At 37.5% G+C, this 14,585-nt stretch overlaps 1 protein-coding gene across 4 annotated transcripts in view; it reads right to left on the bottom strand.

The window, feature by feature from the left end:
• The window catches only part of ecel1 (endothelin converting enzyme-like 1), a 34,882-nt gene extending 31,149 nt beyond the window's left edge, over positions 1–3,733 (bottom strand). For 3 of the 4 annotated variants that reach the window (XM_077723207.1, XM_077723210.1, XM_077723209.1), the window contains exon 1: positions 3,646–3,733. The gene's annotated coding sequence lies outside the window, so the exon portion shown is untranslated. Of the gene's footprint in view, positions 1–3,641 lie in introns of all 4 variants that reach the window. The other variant, XM_077723208.1, reaches the window with a different exon arrangement.
• Positions 3,734–14,585: the final 10,852 nt, after the last annotated feature.

The raw sequence follows: 14,585 nt of genomic DNA, 5'->3' as shown, positions 1-14,585 counted from the left end.
CCAAAATGTTATATGGCAAATCACTTCATTGACAACCTGGGTACTTCATTACCACTGTTGAGTGGAAAGGCAAATACATTATGTTTACCTATGAATACAAAATCATGCATGGACACTCCGAACTGTCCCTGGGTACGAGTGTGTGCATAAATGTTAGTTGTGATAGGCTCCAGTGCCCCTGGACTCCATGTGATGATAAGCAACACACAGGATGAAGATGGATGTTACTCACGTTTAGCCTGCACTGGGTAAGTGGCATGCACCTTAATCCATTTGAAAAAAATCTGCTGAATTTTTTTCTCATTTGTGTATTTTGCTGTATTTAAAAAGACAGATGAAGAAATCTAGCGTGACCAAATATTTCTGAACTTTATTTATGTCTGTAAAACCATTTATTGTACTGCATTTGTGATATACAGATACATTTTGTGTTTTGGGTGCTGCATACAGTTTCGTGAGGTATTTCCAAATTCATGAAGCCATTCTCAATTAATTTCTTAACTGATCCTTTAAAAAGAGCAACTGCAATGACATTTCAAAATTCACATTATGGTATCCTGCACACAAATGGCCACTAATTGAAAGGAAAATATAAACAATAGACAAGGCACATTCCAAACAAGATGACTTCTAGGAACTGACATAAAGTTACTGGAGAGCCTTCAAAAAGTATGACATTACACTGATAAGTGTAGGTATAATACTGTGTCTTTATTATTTTCTAAGTTTAGTCTGTCTATGTGGAAGCCATTTAGATTTTTGGGGAAAATATATATTCTTTTAACAGTGTCAACAACATAGATAGATCTTCTGCTCACCCTGCACACAGTTTTGTCTGTAAAGAAATGTTGCTTTGCCTTAGGTCAGCTGAGGTAGATGTAAGCCCACCAATCAGTTGAACTAGATAATCATCATAGGGCCTTGTTACACACCATTACATGTGAAAATGATCAAGATACACACAAACATGCTATGCCTCCCTTTGGATTCACCTGCCAGGACCTGGAGAACAATTGTTTTCACTGGCGTTGTTTCATTGCGTCCTCGGACTATTTCCCATTTAGCTAAGAGGCCATTCTGCCTGCCCTCCTTTCCCAAAACGTCATCATACTAACAGGTAACAGTAAGAAGAACGAGGTACGCTGGCCCATAATCTGGCTCAGTGAAGCATTTCATTTTAGGTTCAGCTGTCAGCCAGTACCAGAAGCAGAACACTTGGCACAAATTTATCCCAAAACACTTGTGGCCGACAGGCTCAGAATTATAACGCCTGCCCCAAGAGAACAAGGGAAGAGAAAGAATGCCAGGGACACTGATGATGAGCAGATGAACTAGGATCAATGTTAGAGTCCAGCTTAACGAATGCAAGAGAGTGTGACGAGCAGCGGTGCTTTGGGCCTGCAGCACTTTCATTCAAACAGATTTGTATTAGTGTGTTATTTACACACCTGCTGCCAAGGGGACACACACAAAACTCTCACTATCTCTCACTGGTAAAGCACACACTTACAAACCAGAGTGCTGTCGGAGCAGCAAACACATCTGAGTAATCCTCTAGAAATTTACTGATTTTATTGGTCTCTAAGCATGTCATCTTGTAATCAGGGTTAATCAAGAATTGATCAAGGTCTTTAGGCTACAGCTGAATTTTTCTCTAGAGTTAGAGCCAAGTAACCGAGAAGCCAATGTAATCAAAATGATGACCAACTCCTCTGAATCATCATGTTGGATTGACTCTCATGTTTGGTACATTTGTGCAGTATTATTATTCAATGAGATGGATGTTGCCAACTCGTCTTCCAGTGTAACCCGGTCATCCTAAAAGGGGAATCCCCCATCTAGTCTCCCCCTGATAGGTTTTTAATTTTTCTGTGGCTTTCGATCAAGGGATGACACCATTACAAAAAGAAAGGGGAAAAATCTATTCTGGGCCATTGAAGCCGTTTGACACATTCTGATAAAAAGCGGTGTAAATGTGAAAAATTTACTTGACTTGAATATAAACAGCAGTCTCACCGAATATTATGCCAAGGCACACACAGCAAAACTGGTCTTGATCAGCTTAGCGAGTACAAAAGTACTATTTTTTTACAGAAAAAAAAGTATCATAATTATTATAAATGATACTCCGGTTGTTCTATTTATTTAAATCTCTCCCCAAAAGCTGGAAAATAGCCCGTCTCCACATATAATCATTAAAAAGAAAAGAAAAAAAATAGTACACCATATTTGCTTTACATGTATCTACAGTAACAAATCTTAGAATGATAAATACCTACCCTTTTTACTTAGTATTAGTAAGCAACAATAGTTTTCTCCTTCAGATAGACTAGTTCTCATTAAACTGCAAATATAGCAAATGCTGTAGTATTCAAGTATGGACCAGCATGACCATTTCTACAGAGCAACAACTACATAGGTGGGTGAAATAAAATGGGACTAGCTTGCCTGCAGCTGGTGTGCGGGTGGAGGCGGACTCATGATGGATGGAGATAGCTTGTCTAAGGGAGGTAGACAACATGATTTTTCCCCTTTTTGTTTTCCTCACCATGTGAGCTTGTTCCCACCCCATGCATCTCCCTCCTGCCTCTCATACTCAGACTGACTAATAGAAAGAGCTGTTTGGATTCGTCCGTCATTACCTCACATGTCAAGGCAACGTTAATGATCCTTGTGTTTTTCTTTTGTTATTTAAGGTAGTTTGATTTGCTTTATTGGGAATCGTGCATTCATAGTGTCTATTTTTCAGTGGACACTGTGGAGTCTATGCATGTGTTTTCAGTTTGAACATTCAAATCTGTATTTTTCTTTTACTGCTTTAATAAGTGTGCAATCAAACGCTGGCTAAAATTCTATTTATTTTCTGTCTCCAGCAAAGTGCACACCTTTGTTGGTCTGTATGCTTGCTTAACCAATTGCAATTACAACATGTCAGAATATTAGAACATTTAGACAAATACACTGTATTCATTCATTCATTTTCTATGCTGCTTATTGTCTCATTTATTCAAATGCGCAAGGTGACAGTGGGGAAAAAATGGTGTATATCGTAATTTCATACGGATGCTTGAGTTTCATCTTTCTGGGATGCAGGCGCAATTTTATTTTGTCATACCTTGGTCTACTGACCATTTGTTATTATAAGTGATTCTCAGTATTTGCAGAATGAATGCAAAGTTCTCAGTTGTTGGAGCTTAACATGCACCAAGAGCAGCCTCCACTTTTAACACAAATGATTCTCTGCAACCTCTTTTAATTATTGTTGATCACAAATGTGTTTGTTGGGGTTGAGATCAAAACTTTATGTAGGTGTTACGACTCCCTCTGGGGTAAGACATACCAGGGAGTCGCATCTACCACAGGAGACGGGTATTAAAGTGGCACCCTCAAATAAACACGGTAAAAACACCCTCCCAGACAGGTGTCCAAATGAACACCCACAAAATACAGGAAATAAGGCCAAAGGGTGCCACTGTCAGAACTGATGTAATCAAAGTCTAGACAGGGGAATAACTATGTGTCTAAATGCACAAACTATATTTACACCCCAAGGGTGTCTAAACTTATCTCAAGTCCCCTATGCAACCCAAAATCTTTAACTTTGCCACCATAAATACTAAATATAACAAGGAGTAACGTACTCACGTTACCAGGTGAAGCTGGGACAATCACACTTTACTTTGCACTAAACCATGTGCTCTCTAAGGAAAGAAAGGATTTGAATAAGGGCAGGAAGTGAATCTTGATTGGAGGAAAAATGATGGGGAAGTATTCACAGCTGTGTTGGCCTGGAAAGGGCTTGGTCAACATAGTCAATATTTCCGCCGACCATGAATGGGAATAGTTTGCACTTGAAGGCTTTCCGACATTTTTATCCTCAAACTGGAATCATAGAACTAAACATTTCATGATTATCGGGCCAAGACATACGAGTGTAGAATAGTTATTTGGGAACAAGTCATGTTGTGTGTGGTAATGAAGAGAAATGATCAAGAGTGCAGCTGCATAGATTTGACTTATTTGTCAGAAAATTATTTTAATCAACAAAATTCACATTTTTTTTGTGATTTGCCCCTATAAATTTAAGTATTTATTATAAATAGATTTAAAAGCTTAAAATAGTGCTGATGCCAACCAAGGGAGAAAGTGTTTTACAACTAAGTCCAAATACCCCCCCAATATACACAGGAAGGAAAGGAATAGTAACTGAGGGGTTTCCAGCAGGTGTCTTTCTTAACTGCCCCCTGCTGACAAATTTCCATCACTACGACGGAAAATTTTAATCCACAAACAAAACACTGTCTAATTCCTAATACCTTTTCTGTGGCCTCTTCACTTCACATGCATAACCCCATGCATAACCCCGCAATTAAAAAAAAAATCACAATAACAAACAAGTGACTTTAAGCACAGCAAAATTCTGCAAAAGAATGTCTCGGTGGAATTTCTTACTGTTATGCTCACAGAGCAAGGAATTTTTCCCCATAAAAGTAATTATAATTTCCCTTAATTTAGACCCTCCAAAGCCCCACTTCGTATTTTCTTTCCTTTACTTCTTTAGTCTCAAGTGTCAGAAACCCCATTACAATATTTACATCAGTGGACCCTCAAAGAGTTCTCGTTCAAAGAGGCGTGGAGGGAAGGACGCATGGAGGCGAAGAGATATGGTTCGTAGGAAAGAGATGGATGGAGGGAGCTGAGCAACTAAACACAGAAATGTTGGCGAGACGGTGAGATGAAGGGGTTAGGGAAAGGATGGAGAAGCGAGAACAAACATACATCACAACTCAGGAAATAAACAGTGAACAATAACATGTTTTCGTCTCAGGAAATCAGCAGCCAAACAGTTTAAATTGCTCTTATAATTATCATAATCAATGTTCTGTGTGATTGGCACCCCTCATTCACTCACAATGGATGTTAACAGTTTCTTAACGGATTAACTCCACAAAGATTATAACTATTTTCTCCCATTGTGTTGCCTTTCATTGAAGTTACATGATGGAGCCTAATTAGATTTTTGCTATTAAAATGATGGAGGTAGAATGAATGTATTTACCATATTTGTGTTTTGCTATTTACAAATTGAAAATGCAGAAAGATACTGGGCTTTAGTTCCATGGAAGAAATAAAAGATGGGAAGGCAGAATGAAGGACAAGTCTTTCCAGCAAAATTCTTGTAAGAGAGCCATGTTATTGTGCCGCCAAGCTATTTCATTTATAAGCAAGAAAACTCACAAGCAGGATGTTGGTTTGCCTTCTTTCTTCTCTGTTCAAAACTGTAGTCATTTTGCAACCATTTAAAAAGGCAGCAAATGCATTGACACTAATTTTAGGATTCACCATTGTTTTCCAGTTCATTTCATTCAGTATTAATATATATTTCAAACACAATTGTACAACCTCTACCTGATATGACACACTTTATCGTCATATAGAATGACTGCATATTCTTATTCCATTGACTGAAACAAGAAGGAAAATAATAGATGATATCTGAAATAGACATCCATTTTGGTTTTAATGTTGTTTTAGTCAATGGAAGGAGGAGAAGAAAAAAAATGACTTATTTTTGCTGGAGTGCTGAAGAGGACCAGCAATTCAAACCCTGTCAAAATAATTTCTCTGCGGACATAGAACGTTTATATGCAATTGGATGTGCAAAATGAGGCAAGAAAAAAATGAACATCTGAATGGGGAATATGCATCGGCTGAAATTCATAGAGAAAGGTGAAGAAACAGACAGAAGTCAAGACACGTCGATAAAGACTCGGAATAAGAAGAGGTATCCACAGTCAAAGGTGGACAAGGGGAGAACTATGGGGAAAGATGGAAATTCAGCACTAGGAATGCTTAGCGCTCGTCTCCCACATTGATATTCTGAGCTCATAGTTTACTAACCTCCTCTCATTTTAGTTCCAAGGGTGATGTCATGTATATGGATCCTTTGGTCAGATGCCACCATCGGCAGGATCTCTGTCACTGTCCCCATTTAAGCACAGGCAGATACACACTCAACCACTTAGCCCAACAGTGACCTACATCTTAATGCACATTTGCTGCAAAGGACACAAATATATCTGTATCATTAGATGGGAGGAGTCAGCAAGGGAACGGGCTAGAGTGAATTGAAGTGAGGTGCATGATGGAGTGTCACATCCACGGCACACATATTGTGCAGTAAGTGAGTTGGAAAGCCAACCGTGCAATGAGAACTTTATGGCTGGTTTAGCCTGGCTGACCAGGCCACTTAAGTCCATGGTGGGAGGGCGTGGTAAATTTTAATATGTGAAAGTGCTTCCACTGGTGACTGTCGCCGCGAGGGAGGGCGGAGCCGACCATAAATCATTCCAAATCATTAGGAATTCATGGATGGGAGAACAGAAGTTGAGAAGGGTGTATGTGTGTTTTTAATAAAAAGGAGGCCAAAGGCAAATGCATAAATATTTCATTTTGATTACATTAAAGATTGCCACAAGCTTTCAGAGAAAAAACATTGTAAATATGATCCTTTTTTTCAATGGATTTTTGTAGTTTTTCAGTATAATTCATCATGAATTGCTTGAAGATCCACATCTCAAAATAAACCCACTAAAAACAAGGTTCAAATATTCCAAAAACAGCATAACAAACAAGATGGATTTTTACAGTATTTATCACACCTTATTATGAATCATCTACATTCACAATAAAACTGAATTCTAGAATCAGGTTGAGTCACACGTTATACAACACACGGCACAACATGCGTCATAAAATTGGCTAAAGTAAATTCTAATTGGCTAATTAAATTCTCAACCCAGTCGATGGATGCTTAGCACGTCAATCTCTGTGTGGAGTTGCATGTTTTCCCTGGGCTTACATGGGTTTTTGACAGGGCGCAAGGAGATGGATAACCATGCACACTCACACCCATACCTAGTGGCAATTTAGAGTGTCCAATCAGCCCACCATGCGTATTTTTGGAATGTAGGAGACCCAGTTTTATTGTGAAATCCTGCACTGTCTATCCTACTTTCAGCCTTTTCCACCATTAGTTTAACATCTTTCAGACAAAGATACTTTCCAGTGTTTCTTTTCAGCCAGTACGAGAAAGTGTGAATCTAAAATAGAATTGCTTTTTAATTTGTGTGACAAAAAATCAATTAGAGTTTGTCGTAGCATTTAACCAAAAGAAGAAAAAAAACAAGGAGGTAAATGTCAAGACAAATTGTTTCTTAAACAGAACACATGTATCACCGAAAATGTGTATATATAAAAACCAGTAAAGCGTGTGTATCTCTTTACACCGCTCTGTTTACTGCAATGTTGGCTTTGTTTGTTTTGAATACACAAAGGGGGTCTGTGTGCTCACTGCATATAAACAATTGCTCAAATGGGAGATCTCAAGATCCCTTAAGTAGTTCCTTATCACTACCCTGAGTTTAAGTATGTGTGTTGATAACGCGTGTTGCGGTTACTGTTGTGACCTGTGATTGCAGAATCTTTAAAACTCTTAAAGAGGCCTATGAGACAACCAAGAGAAGATAAACCTGCTGTGCCTCCCCAAACTCCTGTCTTACATTGCCTGCTAACTAACAATAAAATGTGATATTATTTTTTCATTCATTCATTCATTTTCTGAAACACTTTATCCTTATTTGGGTCACGGGGGTGCTGAAGCCTATCCTTGCTGACTTCGGGCACGAAGTGAGGGACACCGTGAATTGGTGGTCAGCCAATCAGAGGGCACGAGGAGACAAACAACTATTCATGCTCACACTTATACTTATGGCCCATTTAAGGAGTGCAAACAGCCTAACATGCGTGTTTTTGGAATGTGGGATGAAACTAGAGTACCTGGAGAAAATCAACTTAGGCCCTGGAAGAACATGCAAAAAATGAACCAACCTGGACTTAAACCCAGGTCCCCAGAACTGTGAGACCCCTAACCATGCAGCCACCAGGCTAACACAAAAATGATATTTGATATTCTGTATCAAATAAATCTCAATGCTGGATACTGGTTATAAATATGGCACTCCTTATCAAAATATTTCTGTCCATGGTTCGGGGACCCCACAACTTCCAAATTATATTTTGGCAGGGCTATCTTGTTTCTAATCGCAAGCATCCCTACCCCCACACCCACCTATATTTGACTGACCAACATGAAGTGGGAAGAGAAAACAAAGTGATCCCACTCTCTATTTAATTGACACCTCATCCAATCCCCCTGTTCAACTTGCTTATTGAATTGCTGATTGTTTCCCACATTATTTATTACTCTTCATTCTATTTCTCTCCTTTTAACAAATCAATTTTGCCTTCCTTCCTTTTCATCCCCACCATTCCAATAACTGGGAGGTCTGGTAGAATTGGTTAAGGTCTTTAACCTTTTCATACATACCCTCCTACATGTCATACATGTTTTAGGTAAAAACATCAACAATGAATGATAATTTGCCATTACATCATTCCAGTGAAGCAACTATAAATTAATGCTCTTGAGGATATATTTGTGTACTGGGTTTTACTACATGTTCATCTTTGTGCAAAATTGTTTTTTCTGGGTTTTGTATAAGGGTATTCATCTTTTGCATGAATGAATGGATTTCTTTGTATGCATTGGGTTAAAGTAGATCAAATACAGTCATGATTGAAGGCCTATATGTATTCCAGGAGCTCATCTTTGTTTAGTTGTATAGATTCTTAGTAAGTAAAAAACTTGTGTTATTTCGAAGTTTTTATTCTTGTCGTTTGGTGAAAAAAAAAATGGATAAACCAAGAGAAAATGCGATTTCAGGGTCAGTTTGAAATAGAGCGAGTCAAAGATGGAATTTTGATGACATTTTTATTGAGCTGAATGTGTTCATGCCTGTTTTGAAAAAGTAAGAATAACTTTTTAAATAAATGAGTGTAGCTGTCATGTATTAGCCAGTCGGAGTGAATAATTTCAATTTTAGCCAACAAACATCACATACTACATTTCTTCCAACTTTTATACATAATAACCTCTGATGTGAACAATGCACAAATTGCTTACATGGAACAGAGAAATTTTGTGACTCATAAATCGAAGTAAATTGTCGAGAAGAATTCTGGTTGATTATTATTATTTTTTTCTTTTAGTTTATTATCTTAAATTGCTTTCTTTGCACAATACATTTGTATTGATTTTAAAATGTTTTGTAAAACATAGTTTAGGAAATCCGCTACTATAATACACCTTTTGTCTTCATGTTTTTGGGGCGACATTTTAGTACATTTTCAGTTCTTGCATGCTAACTTGTCTGTAAGCCACTTCAGACCCAAAAGTCTATGATGCTTTTTTTTATTTTATAACAACTGCAAACCCCTCCAAAGTAAAAAAAAAAAAAATAAAAAAAAATGTAATGCTGGTATAAAGCAATAACATGTTAGAGGCAAATATACCCACAGTAAGTGGCTTTTTTTCTTTTGATTCGTTTATTTTCAGATGTTTTCTGGTGTTTTTTTAATTTAAATGACATTTAATGTATCAACATAACCTATGCATATCCCATCATCCTTCCAAAATGACAGATGACTTGGATATAAGATATTGAAACAGATGGTCCTCTTCCCAAAGCCCCTTTGTAATTTCTTCGTTAAAGAGTAAGGGATTGGCTTCCTGATGACAGTTGGCGTCGAACATTGGCATTTGTGAGAGTGACGTTGTGATGTAGATTTTATTATTCTCTTAAATGAGCTGACAGTTATTGTTTTGTCATGCCTTAATTATTTTTGGATTGAAATTGTCTCACGATAACGAGAAGCCACCTCAGTCTTCTATTCAATTTTCCAGTTTCCCTTTCTTATGTTAGCGTGAGGGACAACATCCAAACAAGCTGTATTTACCATTAAGTGTAAGCATATAGTAAATGCAATCAAAAAGAATTTTCTCCTCTAAAGTGCATATTTGAGGAAGTGGAAGAAATGGAAGAATAATTTTCATTCCATTGTCTCCTGGTATTTTGCTGCTCTCATCAAAGTGAATTATTCTCTACTGCATTAGTTTTTCTATATTCATTTGTTTAAAAATAATTCAACTTGAAATTATATGGAATTCAATTTCAATTTCATGCATTAGATGGAACATAATGTGCGTGAATGGATTCTCTGTTTCGCCTGGAACTCAGGTGTCTTTATTCTCATTCAATGGGAGAGATTTATTTTTTTAAAAAGTGATGCAATCTTTTTGCCATATGGCCCAACTCTATATTTAGTTTTTCTTAAATTCTAGCATGGTATAAGGTCCACAATAAACACCATCAGCATTATGAATATGTAATTGAAAGTAACACTACTGTGCTGCTAATTCCTACAAAGTAAAATTTCTACTAAAATGTAGCTATACAGAATGCAGGCTTAGAGCTTCTTTTTTTTTTAGAGGTCACTCCAACTTCCAGTAGTCTCTGCTATTTTCCCAGATGTTTTTATATTTTCAAACAAGACAGGAGCAAGAATACCGATCATGTAATAATTGGAATGCTCAAACCTCAGCAGGGACGTCATTACAAGCTCCAACTTCCAAGGTCAATGGAACCCACCTCAAAATTATTATGTCGGAAGAAAAAAATCCTCTCTCCTCGTAAAGTACAGAGTGCATTCTAACTTTTTGAAGAGCAAATACCCTCCACATCTTACTGACGCAAACAGTATAAGTTGCTGAATACTTCACTTAGATGTGCTATGTTAGACCCAACTTTAATACACAGCGATCCACTGGGAAGGCCAAAACAAATTAGAAATCTCTCTACTCCACTGATTTCATTATTAAAATGTATATTGTCATCCAAGCTCCCTGCTAGTTAAATATACGAATGACCACAAACAAACATTATGGAATTAATTTCTCCACGTATACATGTGAAGGTAGTTAAATGTAAAGCACTTCACCAATAGTTAAGCAACCAGTGACAATATTTGTGAAGAATGGTAAAAACAAGGGAATGTTATGGCGTTTTTGTACCCTCTCAGCATAGTTGATGTATTGTGGGATGGCACCCTGAATGCCACTTTGTTTAGTCCACTCTGCTGATAGACATGTGTGTGTGTGTGTTATTGTAATTTTCACAGCTGGGATTGCCTTTGATAATGTAAAACAGCAAACGGCTGGTCATTTAGTTGATATAACTTCACACCAGGTCTCATCTCATACTGTTTCCCATACAAAATCAATAGTGGAAAGTAAATGAGCACACAGTGTGAGAAAAGTGAACAGGAAGGAATAGATGTGCTAATATCAAAGTTCCAAGACTACGCTGGGAGTAATCACAGCCATAAAAATGGATAATTGCACTGCTTTTTATCGCAAACACGACCAACCGTGAGAAGAGGAACTGGTGTTTGTGATAGCTTGCTGCAGTTGTTTTACAATTGCTCTCCATTTTCACATGTTGTCTTCTCAAGATGTGAATGAATCATTTCTGAAGGGGAAAAAATGTGCACTTATTCAAATGAGTGCATGATTTTGAACAACTTCTTTGTTCACTTCCAATCTTATGGGCTTGGATCAATAATCATCGAGACATGCTGGCGTTTTGTATTGCTGAGTGCCATGAAAAGCTATAAGGCTAGTAGAAACAGCCATGTAGAAAAACAAGGTAATGTGTATTCTTCATGGTTGAAAAAACAGTTGAACTCAGAAGAATAAAGATACACAAACATGAAATGAATCTAAGCATGAAAACTCCAAATAAATGGTGGAAAGAAATACACACATGACGCCTAGTGTGTTGTGGAGTGTTAGTTGAGAAGCCTGTGAAATTCTTACTGACCTTATTTTCTTCTGTAATTTTGGAAAAGAATGAGAGGTTTTAAGCATGGCCACTAGTGTAAAATAGTCATTTATACACATTTACAACTAATTACAAAAATCTCCCCAATCTACTGCCATAAGCTCTCAATCACTAGTCATTTATTTCTACCTCAAAATAGACTGCCTACATTTCAAAATCAACTCACAGATTTTCTCTGAATCAAAATAATTGCCCACTAATAATGTAATTGCTCACAGTTAGCAGCTCGGTTTGCATTGAAATGCCCATATGTGCGGATTATATGAGAAAGTACTTCATATATATCAGCAATGTACATTTCAAAACTGTTAACCAATGCCCATATGTTTACAAATGTTTAGTGCTTAATCAACAGCAACTTACAAACATCATGACGTACTTTACAATTGACTGTCATGATACGACCACAATCCATTGCATAACCAAGCTCAGTGCAAATGTCCTCTATTGTCTCCATAAGAAATGAGTGAATTTTATTCAATGTATGCAACTTTGTGCTTCTGCTTTGTTGTTCTGTGGCCTTTGCGACTGTACTGTGTAACTTATAACTATGTGTTTTTTTTCTGTATCTGCATTCCCCCCTTCTTGCTACTGTCACAATGAAATGTGATTAATAAAGTTATCCAATCCAATCCAATCCAACACTTCCCACGACCCTCAATGTTTCCTCAAAATTATAATTGAAATTCCATTCAATGCCTTGTTTGCATCAAGTGTGACAAATCTCTATGGGCCGTTGTACAGGTTTGGAATAGACACTTCACTCACGTATATAACATAATTATATATAACATAGATATCATATCTTGTGCTGACTGAAAAATAGTTGTTGACAAAAATGGCAAGTATGTGATATTGAGATGTTATGGTGTCTAAATGGCTTGTACCTGCATGCAGCCTATAGTAATTGACCTGCTTCCAAGTGGGGAGAGTGCAGGTTCTGGCCTCCAAATCTCATTTGGCTATGGGACATCAGGGGTAGTTTTCTGATAGTAAGAAACATAAAAAGGAGAAGCATGTGTGGATGAAGGCATTGGGGTTGTGGTAAAGCCACAGGAGTCGGAGAAGCCATGGAAGAGATGCGGTAGAGCAGTGAGAGTAACTGGAATGGGACTGGATGAGTTTAGCAAGGGGCTGTTGACAAGAGAGGCATCATCTTAGATGGATTGAAAGAGTAAATAGAGGTGAAGGAGGGATAAGTAGGGAAATACTATATTGTTTCTTAGGACAGTCAGGCGGATGTGGCCCACTGAGTGCAAAAAGGTGAACAAAACTGTTTCTTGTCACAGAAAAAAGTAGGTGGAAGGAATTATGTGGAAAAAATTGGAAAGAATGTGCTGTGAAGGAAAAGATAGGAAGTGTAGAATAGGAGAAGAAAGTGTATTAGGAATGAGAAGACTGAGGTGAAGCGTGCCCGTGCTTGTGTGGGTGTGTGCACGCAAGTGTGACTGATTTGGCCGAACCAGCCGTAAAAGGTTTGCCTATTACGGCGGGTGGAAAAGAGATCGGAAAGAAGAAGCCTGGAGGAAACACACTTTCAGAAAAACAAAGACGGGTGAAAGGGAGAAGGGTGACAAAGATAGTGAGTTTTAAGTGGTGGAAGGGATGCAAACTTTTTGCAGTTCAACTTTGTTGTGTCAAATGTCTGTTGTTCATCATTGGATCTCACTTCTTCTTGATTCTGCCTTACATTTACTTTTCATAAACCTGAATTATTACATGAAATCTTTTCTTTAGGAGATTATATCACTGAACTGTTGCCTTTTAGTCACACTGCCTTCTAAAGATTGAGATCATTCTGCCTTATAATTTCTTTTAATAAACCTGAATTATTACATGAAATCTTTTCTTCAGGAGATTATGTCACTAAACTGTTGCCTTTTAGTCACACGGCCTTTTAAAGATCAGATTCGAACATATATTTAGTAATAGAGAACACTATTTAGTTGTGAACCTCCTTTCAGAGGGCACTCAAATGAAAGCAAGATGGTATTATGTACCACTTCATCGATTGCATAATAAACTTTTCCTCTCTCTCTTTCTCTTATTTTTTTCCTGGCCAGTCCCTGGCTCTGTATGAGGGTCCACATTTCAGATTCAACTGTTTGTTTAAAAGACAAAGTGTCTAATATTGGCTGGGAGCAGAGATGAAGGGGGATGCATTTGTACAAAGTGGGATCCAGAAAAAAAAGAGGAATTACTCCAGAGGGAGTTTAGGTAAAACATGCCAGCATATTGATTTGCAATTCCAATTATCTCTGCTTGTACTGAAGTGACGCATTCTGGTGTAAGTGTGCATAAATAAACAGACCCGACAGTGTCCAGTAATATATGATCCTTCCCTAACAAGGTTAGTGTGTGTGTGTGTGTGTGTGTGTGTGTAGTCTGTAGTGGAACAACACAGATATCAAAACTATTAGAAGTGGTGCCATTGTGGATTAATATTGCATGAGTTGGCTTCTAATATGTCTGACTTGTTGTTACATGGCAAAAAAATGACAGCCCACTCTCTCGAGATGAACTTTAAGAGTTTAAAATTTACAATTGGAATAAAAGAGATTATCCCTTGTGGGGAAGAGTTTACTTCGTCAAAGTCAGTATATGTACGCTATGATTAGACAAGCTACCTCATTGGCAGTCACTTGTAAAAAAATAAATAACTGAGCAATCTGCAAACTCGTTATATTATTCACTATACTTCTAAGAAATGTGTTAATCGAGAAGTAGACCGACACTTTTTTCTTATTAATCTAGTGTAGTCTTGTTTTTAATTCAAATTGATCC

Source organism: Stigmatopora nigra, chromosome 8, assembly GCF_051989575.1.
Source record: "Stigmatopora nigra isolate UIUO_SnigA chromosome 8, RoL_Snig_1.1, whole genome shotgun sequence".
NCBI lineage: Eukaryota > Metazoa > Chordata > Actinopteri > Syngnathiformes > Syngnathidae > Stigmatopora > Stigmatopora nigra.
Note: the sequence above shows the minus strand (reverse complement) of the source record. Positions and strands in the feature narration are given on the sequence as shown.